General features: G+C 40.4%; 1 long non-coding RNA gene and 1 pseudogene across 6 annotated transcripts in view; both read left to right on the top strand.

Moving 5' to 3' along the window:
- Positions 1 to 13,996, top strand: part of LOC149053008 (uncharacterized) — a 101,629-nt gene that overhangs the window by 18,184 nt on the left and 69,449 nt on the right. The gene's annotated exons all lie outside the window — the stretch shown is intronic.
- LOC149053009 (uncharacterized) lies at positions 7,143 to 7,696 on the top strand (annotated as a pseudogene).

Genomic DNA, 13,996 nt, shown 5'->3' with positions numbered 1-13,996 from the left:
TGTTGAATAGAAGAAATAGAGAGCACAACTTGTATGGTTGGTTTCACCAAAAGGAACAGTTATCAGCTCTGTAACTGTCACAAACGTGACAAATAACTCAAACTTTAGGCTACTTTACTTTATTTACAAGTCTACATGTGCGAATGCTATTTTTGCTGCATCGTGTTTTAAAATAAAAGCCGAGAAATCTTCAATCGCTCGCCAAATTCAACATAGGAAAACTTAAAACCGATTCAATCGCGTCTGAACTTGTATAATCCATCAAATTCACCTCCACAAGCATGTATGTTTATACTTTCAGTCAGTGAAACCTTAGCTTCGGAAGGTGCGTGCGTGTAGCATAAAAACACTTCACTCCCATGGTATTCGAGAGTCTGCACGTTTGGTTTTCTTTACTAGATCGCTCCTATATTTAATAAGCAACTGATTTTCAGATACTTTATTTACAATTGTAAATACACTCACCATTCTCGCTTTCTTGACTGAGGCGGCCGCGGCGCACGCGCCCTTGATCTTCTTCTGACTCTCGCGCTCTATTTTAGGTTACGATCGTCCTGGCGGTTCAAATTGCCAGGGCCTGATTTCACCAACAGATTCGTAAACCCTTTCATTATGTTTACCTTCCATCAAGGCCTCAGAATCCGAATAATCAGACCCCGAAATAGAACCGCTTTAACTCAAAGTACTATCCGCCATATTTACTTTGCTTATTATACACACGTGTGACTTTTAAGGTCAAATGATCAAAATCGAAGCGTTTACGGCCAATGACCCACGAAGCTAAATTCAGGACAGTTTTCCCGGTGAAAAAAGGCACAAAGAGGCGTACGAAGCACCTTGTGTCTGTGTTAATGTGTTGCCTGAGGCATTTAGACGGTATTCCGAAAAAAAAGTGACCTGTTAGCCGTCAGTTACCCTTTAAGAATGAGCCAGAAATATTTTGACCAGTAGGCTTCCTGCATATTTCCCTCGACGAAAAAATCTCAAGACATAGTCAGTTGCTTTCCTGAGCAAAGACAATAAATGAAAAAGAAAAGTGAAATGCAAAGGTCTTTATTTTCTTTAGCTTAATAGCAGCTGTACACTCTGCTGCAGTCTTCGTCTAAATTTTGCAGGGTCCCTCCTTATCTTCTGCCTTGTTAAGTCAGTATCGACTTCTGATGGTAGATCATCGGCATCGGCCTCTTCGTTCTCATTCATACTTACAGAGGGGGACCTCGTCTATAAATCAATTTTTGTTACGGCAGATAACCGGCCGAAGTATCGAGCGATTTGCTGCTCTATCAACCAGTCAGTCTTAGACAACCTTTCTGGCCGGTGTCGTCTCTGTCGTTACCTGATGTGTTCACCATCTCTTACGGCGCCGCAAGTTAACCACAGTATAACGTAGGGGAGCGGCGTTGAGTTCCAAATAGAAACTTAATCAATTTGCCGTCGGGGTTTCCTCTCTCGGAAAATCTTGATGGTTTCACGCTATTATTTTGCAGAGGACGGCTAAGAAATGTACAAAGTTTTTAAATGCACGTGCTTAACTATTGTTCTGCTCATTAAATCTTTTTTTTTTTTTGCCACGTCCTAGTTGCCGTCGCCGTATTGCTTTGCTAAAGGTCCCCAATGAGCATCACTACACGAACTGAGAAAATAAAAACTTGTATTTATCTCCCACGCGTTTCGTCTGACAATAGCAGACTTCATCAAGGAGTTTCACAACTAGGGTAAATAAGCTTGCTCATATACAAGTAGTAATTTGTCTCTTTACTATTGAAGCCAGTGGAAAGAATTCTCCTGGTGCACTTACAATGTTGTACATGCGTGACATTTTTCGGATGTTACATGTACGAGTACATGATCCGTTTGAGGGTCACAGATTTAGTGTAAATATTTGACGCCTCAACATCTTACATCCTCGTCCAGGTAATGTCTCTATTTACAGAGGTCTTAGAACGCTGAACAAATGGATTCGCCTTGTCTGGCCAGAAAGCTGAAAGCGAATTTCTCGGGCGTAATTGCTTTTGACTTCTCAACTGATGTTGCCGCAAACACAGTTTTTGGGAGTCACGAAACAAAAAAATTTATCGGGACCTAGTTTCATTTTCTAATGGAAATAAAACCAAATAAAATTATTCTCTTGAGAAATAAAGTTATAAATAACAGGGGTTCTTTGAAACAAATAGTGATAGAAAAGGTTTCATTTCTGGTCGATACTGACTTTTAATAGCCTACTTTCAAATCTGAGGGAACGCACTGAGGGAATTTAAAAAAATCATACATGTGTGATTTTGCGAGAGAGAGAATAAAAATACAAATAAAGAAAGCCAGACCTACACACCTAAGCCTGACACCACGCAAAGAAACTCGAAAGAGTGCTGTACACCAGCTGGCTCGCACGTACACGCAGGAAAGGCCACGACATTCAGCGAAAATAATAGCAGATGCAGACAATATTTGCAGCCGAAAAACAGGCCAATAAAATAACAGAAGGTTAAAGAACTTTCTAGAAATGCTTTCTTGATAAAAAAGATAAACAATTGTTAGTGCTCAAGAAAGGTCACGCAGTCACGCTACAAATACTATTTCTGCGTGGAATTTCTTGATGGTGGAAAGTGGAAAAAAAATTTTCAAGTCTTACCTTCTGGAAAAATGACGCAGTTAATGAATTTTATGGGGCTATTGATGTTTCCTTTCAAATGAAGGGGAAAGAGTTTTCCGTCATCCACGGTCTGGACGTGGACAGGAGAAAAGACAGGAGAAAGAAACGCTACGATTTTCCCATCGATTTTTCGCCTACATGCAACTCTCTAAACGTGAAATTTACCATTCCTACAAAATCTCTGGAGAGTTATTTACATTTTTAGCTTTCTTGATTAATCATCGTATATAAAGAACTAAAAAACTGTGGGTTTATTTGGTCAAGTGACCACCTAGAGCCAGAATTGCGTGACAGGTGTAGTTGAGAAAAGCTTGCCACTGTCGCAGATTTTAAAAGGCATCTAAAACAAAAGTACGGTAGTGCTCAGAGATTTTTTTAATGGTTTTCAGAGATGAGATGATGAATTATAAAGGGGAATTAAGATTAGTGCTGTAGCTTTCTGGCAAGGGGAGATATTTGACCTCAAAGTTGTCAAATATTTAAATGAATAGAAAAGTCTAAGAACACAGTCGTTTAATTGCCTCTGTTGATTGACAAGCTGTCAATCAAATTAACTAATACTTGCGTCAGACATTTACTAAGGATGTAATAATATGTGTACAAACCCTCAGAGTAATTGGTTAAATACCATGGTAGTGAGAGCTTCATACATTTTACCTTCTTTGAAGCGATTTCCTTGGTAAAAACCGGGAAAACTGAGGGTGGTCTATCTCCCCCCGGAAAACACCAAAACAGAAACCAGTTTGTCTTTTTTGAGTTTTGTGGTAGACCCTTTAAACTGGCAAATTTTCATTGAAATCGGTGGGATGGCATGCCCAGTGCTCTTGTGGACACACTCTTAAACATGTTTCAAAGCTGATAGATAGATAGATAGATAGTTTATTATCAAATAAAATACATTGCAGCCATAGGCTGAGTTGCGTGCTTTTCACAATCATTGATTATATAAGACTATATAAGACTACCTATTACAAAAATGCTAAGACCTAAATAAAATTACTAATATAACTAATATAGCTAATATACAGCAGTGGAATAGCTAAAAATCTAGGTTAGCACACACGCACATGGCCGGGATAAATGAAAATTTAAAACGGTCAGTGCGAAAGCGCGGCATGTTAAAAACGCGCCGGTGTCTAGTATTGTAAGCTGAAAAATGCCTATCTGGCAGCAAATTATATAATTTGTGAGATGGATTTGAGACAGACAAAAACAGATCCGTACATAATTTCATGCGTCTGTCATAGAGCGAAGCTAAAACCGTGCCTGTCTAAAGAGTCATGGTATGGCAGTTCTGGTGAAATGATGGATAATGCGCGTCTTTGGACCCTTTCAAGCTGTTATGTCAAACACAGTTTAAAATATTTTGTAGCAATATACCAAGAAATAGATATTAATTGTTGAGAATGAGAAATTGTTGCGTGAGAGAAAGAAATCACTATGCGAGATTATCGATTAGTTTTTCTGAGCCGGTGAGCAACAGCTAGTCAGCGGAGTGTATTTCTCTCAAAATGGCGCAACAACTGAGTGCAGAAGACTTTACAGAGTTTGTACCATTTAAAGAGGCGCTTCCCTTTATTACGCCTCTGATCACTTTAGATTAGAAATCTGTGCTAAGAAGCTTGAAGAGCACACAAGAATGCTTATCACCATATCACTGTCTGAAAATTCCTCTTAAGACCTGTTTGAGGTTTTCGAATTGTATTTAGTCGTCTTATCGAGAAAGACTTCAAATACTTTACAGATACTTTAACGGTTTTCAGTATTCTGCTGTTATTTTTAGTTTACTTTCCATTGTGATCGCATAGGGCCTTGGCTTTAGCGGCTGCAGCCACCACCACCAAAACGTAGAAATCGCTAAATCTGTTCGCTTGGACCACAGGATCTTCGACAGTAGTCAGTGGTGGATCTTTATTGGGAAGGCATCTATAACTTTCCAGACAGAGTTTGTGTTTCCGTTGCCCTTTAATAGTTCGGAGCGAACATTTTCCTTTTTTGCGATTCTTATCACTCGCTTAACCTCTTGCCTAAAAAATCGAAAAACGTTCCAATGAAGTTTGTCGCCTTGTCTTACGCGCCTTTTTCTGCCACTTGTCGCGGCTTAAGGGAAGCTGTATGTTGAGAATCACTGTACCACAGCCTGACATGTCAGCCACTGCAGAATTTTACATAGTCTCAGGGCAGGCTGCAACCCTGCTAGGTCGTAAAACATCAGAGATCCTTGCAATCCTTAAGGTTGGAGTTGATGCGGTTATGAACTGCAGTACAAACATTGACAATGCCCAGCCTCTAGAGCTGCTCTTAAAGTTAAATTCCCAAAGTTTTTGAGGGCCCCGGAAAACTAAACGCTTACCGCATGAAGTTACACCAAGATGACAGTGTCTCAGCTGTGGCACAACCCCTTCGCCGAATACCATTCAGCAGGAGACAGAAAGTGACAGCAAAGTTGAAACAATTAGAGGAACTAGAAGTCATTGAAAAAGTCAATGTTCCCACTAACTGGATCAACCCACTTGTTGCCGAAGAGAAGCCCAACGGAGACATTCGCATTTGTTTGGATATGAGACAGGCGAATCGTGCAATCTTCAGGGAGAAACACCCAGTTCCCACACTGGAAGAAACATTACAGGAGATTTCAGAGGAAAAAGTTTTCGGGAAACTCGACCTAAACATGGCGTTTTATCAAATAGAGCTATACCCTGACTCGCATGACGTAACCACGTTTACCACCCCGGATGGCCTGTATCGATATAAGCGACTTTTCTTTGGCGTCAACTTGGCAACAGAAAAGATTCAACCGCTAAATGGCAAATACTAAAGGATTGCCCCGGCACTTACAACCTGCATGACAATGTGAGAGTACTTGGCTGTGACCACAAGAAACATGATGAAAACCTCGACAACGTAAGACGCAAGTTTGAAGAGCATGGGCTGACCTTGGAGTACATGGGCTAGCTGAGCCTGGAGTACATGGGAGAAGTGCTCACGGGAGAGGGGCTGTAGATCTCCAAGAGGAGAGTGGAAGCGACTGTTGACGCACCAAAACCCCAAAATCAATCTAAAGAGAGAAGCTTCCCGGGATCTGTCCTCCTTGGAATTTCGACAATATCGAGCCGCTTGTGGGACCTAACGTGCATTGGCAAGTCCAGGAAGTGGGGTACTAAGGAAGAATAAGCTTTTGAACGTATTAAGAAGTTGCTAACAAATGCCCCAGTCATGGTTTCTTTCGTCAAAGATGCTAAGATCCGTCTTGTAACAAAAGCCTTACTTGTTGGCATTGGAGAAGTCCCAGAACAACAACAAGAGGATGGTTCATACAGCCCAGTGTGCTATGCCAGCCGCAAGCTAAGTAATGTGGAGAAGAGGCACTCTCAGTTCGAGAGAGAGGCGCTAGCCGTCCGTTGGGCCTATCAAAAATTTTGCCTCCACTTGTATGGAATCGAGTTTGAGCTCCGCACATACCACAAGCCGCTGGTAACCGTTCTGGGTGTCAAGAGTACACGCCCATTAGCAGTTATTGAAATATGGTTGTTATACCGCGAGCAATTTCGTTATCTAGTGACACTTCGGGGAAAGAAAACTCTGCGAATGCCCTAAGCCGGCTCCCAGAAGATCCAGCTCAAGAAGATGCACATGAAAGCACGGAATATGCCTTCCGTATAGCTAGTGAAGCTGCATCAGCAGCACTCACACCCCAACAAGTTGTGCAAGCATCTACAAAAGATCCCACATTATAGTTGATGAATCAAGTTGTTACCCCAGGAGACTGGAATCACTTAACGGGCACAAGATACAGAGCTTTGGTAGAAGGACTCCGGGTCCTTGGCCAGCTTCCCCTCAAACGTAACCGTATCATAATGCCAGAAGCCACTGGAAACATACACTCGCACATAAGGGTCACCAAGGTATGACAAGCACAAAGGTCCGCCTCAGAGAAAAGGCATGGTGGCTCAGCATGGATAAGCAGGTTATACATTAGTAAAAGCCTGTCATCATTGCCAGCTAGTCGGCCCTAGAAGTACGATCGAACCCATCAGGTCCACAACATTACCCAAAGTTCTATAGGTTGACATCGCCGTCGACCTATTTGGGATTCCCAGCGGAAACCACCTGTTCGTAGTAGTAGACAACTACTCACGCTGGCCCGAAGTCATCTTGTTGAAGAAGACAGATGCATCACACGTCGCAAGAGCCATGGAGGGTATTTTTCAAACACATGGCATACCTTAAAGTGTCCGCTGTGAGAATGACCCGATATTTGCCTCCACATAGCTTGAAGGCTTTCTAGATTTCTTAGGAATAGTTCACCGGAAAGGAATCCCCTACTGGCCGCAGAGTAATGGTGAAGTCGAGCGCTGCAACGAGACTCTACTGAAGATAAAAAGAATCGCTACCTTGGAAGGTAAAGACTGGAAAAGGGCATTACCAAATTTCCTTTCAGTGTCAAACCACACATCACACAATGTCTGGGTTGTCCCCAGCCGAGCTCCTGATGGGTCGACGCCTCAAAGACAAACTTCCAAGAGTAACCATTCCAAGTGAAAGAATCACCGAGGCCCATTGGCAACAGCCTCTTCGCGAGAGAGACGCGCGGGGGAAACTTCGGCAGAAGGAGATTGCAGACAGAAAGCGGTCAGCACAATACAGTGATATTGGCGAGGGAGATCACATCCTGTTCAACAAGACCCGTGACAACAAACTGTCTTCCAACTTTGAACCAGTATCATACAAAGTGGTAGAAAAGAAGGGCAATGTAATCCTCAAAAAAGATCAGTAGGGAAACACCAAACTGTGCAATTCGAGCCACATTGAAAAGTTTATTTAGTCAGCCCATCCACTGAAGCCACTGAAGCCCACGGAGGAGACGAAGGAGATGACATACCCACTGGAGGACAATCAAAAGCGACTGCTTTGATCCTGCAAACCTATATAATTAAACACCCTACCCCACCTCCTGAATCCTCAGCAAGTCCCGTTCCTTCACGGCTAACTCGTGTTAGGCGCCCTCCATCGTGGATGAATGACTTCGTGTCCTTTTGGGCTTGAACTGATAAACATTCGATGCAGATCTATGTAGTTCCCCTGAACGAAAAAGGATAGTTGTCGTGACGACATAGAATTTATCGATGATGAACATTGAACCAATATGTTTTGTTTTTATGTTTATCAATGTCATCGCTAGGAAAATTTTTGCAAGAAATCGGCTTCGGTTGATAATGTATTATGAATTAATGAGAATTATGTATAGCAAAGTTTGGTTGGACGGCGATTCTTTGTGTGCGTGGAGCTTCGTCATTACAAGTCTCTCTTACAAAGAAAATTTTTCTTTTCTTTACAGAATGGTACTCTTTCTTTCTTCTTTGGGCTTATTTTTTTCTTTTTCTTTTTTTTTTTTTTTACCAAGGACTTTTTTCCGCTCTTGATTTTTCCGTGAGCAAAGATTTTTCCATAAGCAAAGAACTTCTACGAGTGAATTTTTAAAGTGCGCGATGTAAACAAAATATGGAATTACATGTAAATGAAAATAGGGCCTCGGCGTGATCGGTTGCCGCGACACTTCCCCAGAGAATTCACCCAGGTCCGAGATTATGACACCTTCCTGATTTATTATCTTTCATTTGAAAATACGTTTTTCTAAATAAATCAGTTGCTTTTAAAGATTTCAGAATTTTTTTATAGAAACTTTTTTTTGAATGTTTGAATTCAGTTTAGTCAAATAAAGCAAAAATCGATTTTTTCCACCTTTGAAGGTGGAAATACCCTCTGTACCCGGTCGCTCGCAACTAAGAATTTTCCCTTTTTCTGTGAGATGCCTATGGCAAACCATGGTGAAAACCCAGCTGGGTTTCTTTTTCGTTTCATGGACAAAATGCAAAGCTAACCAATAGGAATACGTAAAATCTTATCGATTTTCATCTTATGTAAACATTGGCGGCTAGATTGATCAGAAGCAGACGAAAATAATTTTCGGACATAAGAAAACCTATAAAAATCATGTCCGCATATCTATAATTTCACTCAGTCAAAAAATCTAGAGGTCATGTTAAGTAGGTTCGGAGGTATTTTAGTTCCGAGGCAGAAAACTTAACAGATACAAGCTGGAAAAAACCGTGTGAACAAAGATCATTGCGTTACTATGCAAATATATATTGAGCTACTAAGAGGCGATAAGTGACATAGGATTGGAGAATGGTGGAATTTGGCTTGTGTAGGCGAGGAAAGATTTGCATTCCAGCAGCTAAATTTAACGAATTCTGCAAACGTAAATTCGATAAACGCAGGTTACTATTTTTTGCTGTTTTTGTCGGCTGTATATAGGTTAATTATTCTGCGGAGTTGGATGATTACCATAATTGTGAATCTCTTCGTGATATTCCGGAACCTTGGCTTTTGAAATAAGAGCAACCTTGCTTTGCAGTAAGACCTGTATCTACAAGTTCACAACTATGTTTCATCATGCACGGGTTGGCCATGATTCTTTGATTAGATAAAGGAGACAGTTGAATTTATTTGTCATGCTGTGGTGTTTTAATCGATTTCTTTCTTACCACAAACTTAACTACAAATCTCTAGGAAATAACTTAGGTACAGTCTTTAACTTAAGTACAGTCTTTCAGTTGTATTAAAGTGTATACGGCCTGTTTTCGTACTTATTGACGTTTTCGATAAACAAATCACGGCTCAAAGGAGAGAAGTCTGTCAGCGGGGATGGAAATTGTTTTTACCGAGCTGTTGCTTTTAGGAGGGATGAAACAGGCGCTGAGAAACACGAGGTGATTAGGAGGTGGAGTGGCAGTTTGTTTCAGGAAAAGGTTTTTTAGCTGCGACTCTCCGCCATTTTCAAATACAAAAACAGTCACAGTTTCTTCAACACTAAAATTTTCTATAGTGGTTTCTTCGGCTGATCTAAATGACTAATCATGGTACACTGTAACTGCACAATTTCTTTCAATGCTACACTTAGTAGCTCCCAGGCATCCAACGGAATCACCTTTAGGCGTCTTACTATACTTACGTCTATTTAAATTGAGCCGCAGCTTAATTCTTTAAATTGAACATACGATTGTTTTGAGATTAAGGTGTGCAAAGAAACCTTCGATTTTTTCCTTTGCATTGTGGCTTGTTTAACTTGATAAATTAGGAAAATGAACTGACCGCTGAAGCTCTTGGGGAAGAAGATAAGTAATATTTTCCTTTATGTTCTTTTTTTAGCTATGGAGGTTCTGCAAGGCGAGACAGGTCGAGATCGTGAACAAGACAGCTCTTCAGGTTTGAAAACACTGAATATGAACATAAACACTATTCCACAATGACGTCTTTCGTGCTTCGAGTAGAGCTATATATTTGCAAGTTAACTTTAAATACTGATCATGGCCTTAAATTTTGTTTGAAAGTAAAATTAGTACAACGACGTGAAGATGGAGAAACAAGAACCTTAATCATGCTGCAAATATTGCGTGGCTTTTAGAGCTGTTAGTTAAAGTCTCACCGGAATGAATAGCGGGCTAGTCTGCCATCTTTTGGTAGATACTTTCACCTCGTTTTGCTTAAAGTGATGCATCATTAGCCAGTGACAGGGTTATACCCCACTCAAAACAAGGCTTAAACATGTTTTAAAGCTGTTTTTTCAAACACAGCTTAAAATATTCAGTTTCTTCATGGGAGCTGCTTAAACCAATGTTTGTCGGCTTCAAATATAGCACAAATTGAATCCTATGGACAATTAAGCTTTTTGGTTCACTGTTTCTGATTTACAACAGTTAAGCCCGGTCGAAACGAAGTTTATTTTGCGACGCAAACTTTCCCTGTTACCACAAGAATATACAAAGGTATTTGTAAGACTTGGTACTTCTCTGTAATGTTGATCGGCCGGACTGAGTAAATCCGAGTTCTCGCGGCTCAGTGACCTGATACCGAAATTATATCGCGAAGATGAAGCTCGGTGCGATGTCGCTCTCTTCGACCTTAAAGAATTAAGGTACGTTTCTTCTTGGAGGGGGGCGACCGGGGAATTTTGGTATTTTTTCCAAAAAAAAGTGTTGGCCCTCCCTGGCCTTTTAATAGAAAAAACGCCTGACCCCCCACCTTAAGGTGACTGACAAAAGTGCGACACTCCCCTAACTACTTCGTGGTATGTTCCATGCCGTGGTTATCTCAGAACGTTTCGCTTGTGAACGCAAAATGTTTGAATGTAAATATATCTTGATATTAAATGTGTGTGAGGTGAAACAAGAAATTGCGAACATTCACTGTGGGATATTAACGTTGTATTGCTGAAGTTTGAATATGGAAGTATAAACTTTGAGACTTTGTAAGTCCTTCTCCAGGCACACAAACTCCACGAACCAATCCCGATGACACCAAACTTCCCGACTTTCACCTCCTCCACGTACGAAAACATCTACGAGTGGCCGCAAACCTGATGATTATCAGCCTTGAGCTCAAATAAAACAGATGTTTCTAAAGGGTAAGCTCAAAGCAGGGGATAAAAAGGCAATCAAAGAGTTTTCTGAAAAGTACATTGTCTCAGAAAGCTTGTTGCAGATTATATTGAGCATCTAACTGACATTGAAATGAGAAAAGATAAGCGGCGAACAGATAATGAAAGGAATTGTGCCGAAATAAAGAAACAGGGCTACAATGACATTGACTAGGAAGATCTCTATCACAGAAATCAGTCGACATCCCTTAGAGAAGGTAAACTTGAACTTTATTGCATTTAAAGGAAAGAAAGACGAGAGAGTTAGGGTGGTGAGGCACATATTGGCAGTAAGATTTTGACTTCTATTGTGGAGGACAGTCAGAACAACTTTCAGCCAGCCTCTGACTCAAATTAACTTGGTCACTGAGTCTGGCAGTGACCGGGTAGAGCGCATTGTTGGATTTAGTAGAAACTCGGGCAGCGGATAGTCAACAGGAGCAAGAGGCTGAAGAAACGATACCTGAGTCTAGTACGCCTCGATACGGATGGAAAAGGACACGAGTCCTCTGAGAAAAAACTATGTGCCATGGCATATAAATGTAGAAATGTAACATAGAAGCGATAAAAAAACACCAAATTAAATCAAAGTAGGTGAAAAGAGAAACTTAAACTATAAGTAAAATGGAAAGCACATCACAAAAGACCTCGTTTAAAAATTTTGGAAAAAGTGTGTCCCTTAGCTTGAATTGCTTACAGAAAGGTATGACTCTCCCCTTTAGGTGCTTACTTTTACTGATAACCTTCCCCTCTGAAGCCCCAGCCCTGCCCCCCAAGAAAAAACGTACCTTTCCTGAATGTGACAAGCCAGACATGACAAAAGTGATTTGAGTTCAAAACTACCTATCGAATTTCAGTGATCGACGTGTGAGATTTCAATAGGCTAGTTTCGAATTATTTGTGCGAGTAAGTCTGATTTTTAGCATCAAGTCGAGGCTGAGGGGAAAGGAGTCGTCTCAACATGGCAGGGAATGATGCCTTCTTCACAAATATGAAAGTTCCTGAGCTACGGAAATTCTTAAAGGAAAGAGGTATTCAAATTTCTGTAAACGGTAAGAGTAGGAAAAGGGCAGAACTGCTAGAGCTTTGCAAGAACGCGGCTGAAATAAAAGTTCCTGAACTTGTAAAGAAAACAGAGCAATGCGACGAGTTGATTACGTTGCCAGGAGAAAAACTACTTCCCCATCCATTTTCGCTGAAGTTTTGGACTCATGACTTCACCGGTACTCCAGACTTCAGGATTCCCGATAGCTGCCATTATCTGGTTGGAAAAGATGGTTACGATGAAGACTGTTTACGGTCGTATAAAAGTCCTGAGGGTTTTTGCTCATTTACTGAGGGGTATGTGGAGGATCCGTGCCGTGTGCCAACCTTTTAGTTCCAGAAAGTGTCTTCACGACTTTTTTAGTCTCAAAGTGTTCGGAGCATATATGCAAGTTCTTGATGGACGTGAACTCCTTATCAGCGCGACGACAGAAGGCGTTTCCTTTCTTTCTTAGATTCTCTTCGCCTGGAAACTCGGAAAAGTTGAGGTCCGGCCTTTGAGTTATTTTTGCACACAGAAATGGCACAAAACTTCATATTCGACTTACAGTCACTCCGATCTTGCTTTCAAAATAAGTGCCCCTTAGCCTCAGCTTGGTGCTAATAATTAGTTACTAGACTATGTCGTAAAAACAATTTGAAATTATCTTATGAAATTTAAAAAACGATCTCTGGCTGAAACTTTTAAGAATACGAGCTTTCGGCTGTTTGCGCTACAGCCTTCAACCCGTTAATCCTAGCTGCGGCCCCTCTATCTTTTCAAATTTGAAATTAGCCTACATCACCCCTACATCAGAAATGGAAATCACTGTGAGAATGAAGAACTGTTATGCGATATTTTAAATTACCCATCGAGAATAATAAAACCTTAATCGAGAAAAAGACTGATGTAGCAATATACTGAGAATTAAATATTAACTGTTGAGAATGAGAAATTGTTGCGTGAGAAAAAGAAATCTCTATCGAGATTACCGATTTACTTTTTCTGAGCCGGTGAGCAACAGCTAGTAAACGGAATATTTCTCTCAAAATGGCGGAGCAACTTAGTGCAGAATACTTTAAAAAAGTTTGTTGATTCTCTAAAGAGCACCATTGAAAGGGACTTTCGTTTATCACGCATTGTTCATGTAGGATTAGAAATCTGTGCCAGGAAGCTTTAGGAATACACAACAATGCTTATCGCCATATCACTGTCTCAATTCCTCTTCAAACCTGTTTGAGCTGTTAGAATTGTCTTTAGTCGTCTTATTAAGAAAGACGTCAGATATTTTAAATGTATCATGCCTTTGTCCAAAATTTAACATTTAGCAGCGTCTAATCAAAATTATTTTGATATTTCCTTTGATGATAATGGAAGTACTTGTACATGATCATTGTTATCCCTCCCTCACATAGGAAAGTTTAATGCAGACGCTGTGTTAATTACAACATAAAACATTGTGAAGATCAACCAGTGAATAAGACTGAAGTTATGCTGTTGCGTTCGAAGCTTGTATAATGAAATGGTAATAATTTTTTTTCAATAGTTTCAAAATTGCACTGAACACTAAGAGAGGATGAAAATTTTCATGCTTCACGATTTGTCTGGAGGTATAAAATGAAATTAATGACATTTTTTAACGGCTGTCACCAGTATAATTGACCCTTAATGATAACTTCAAGTATGACTCCTGAATTTTGATGTAATCTTGATGGATGCTGTTATTTTTACTGATTTATCATCGAACCATTTTCACTTTTGTAGATGCATTTATTTGGTGGTGTAAGTAGTCCGCTGAAATCAATGTAGTATTTAGTGCAATTTAAAATTCAGGCATTGATCT

Source organism: Pocillopora damicornis, chromosome 1 (genome assembly GCF_964200805.1).
Source record: "Pocillopora damicornis chromosome 1, jaPocDami1.2, whole genome shotgun sequence".
NCBI lineage: Eukaryota > Metazoa > Cnidaria > Anthozoa > Scleractinia > Pocilloporidae > Pocillopora > Pocillopora damicornis.
The sequence above is the reverse complement of the archived record's forward strand: the minus strand, read 5'-3'. Positions and strand labels throughout refer to the sequence as shown.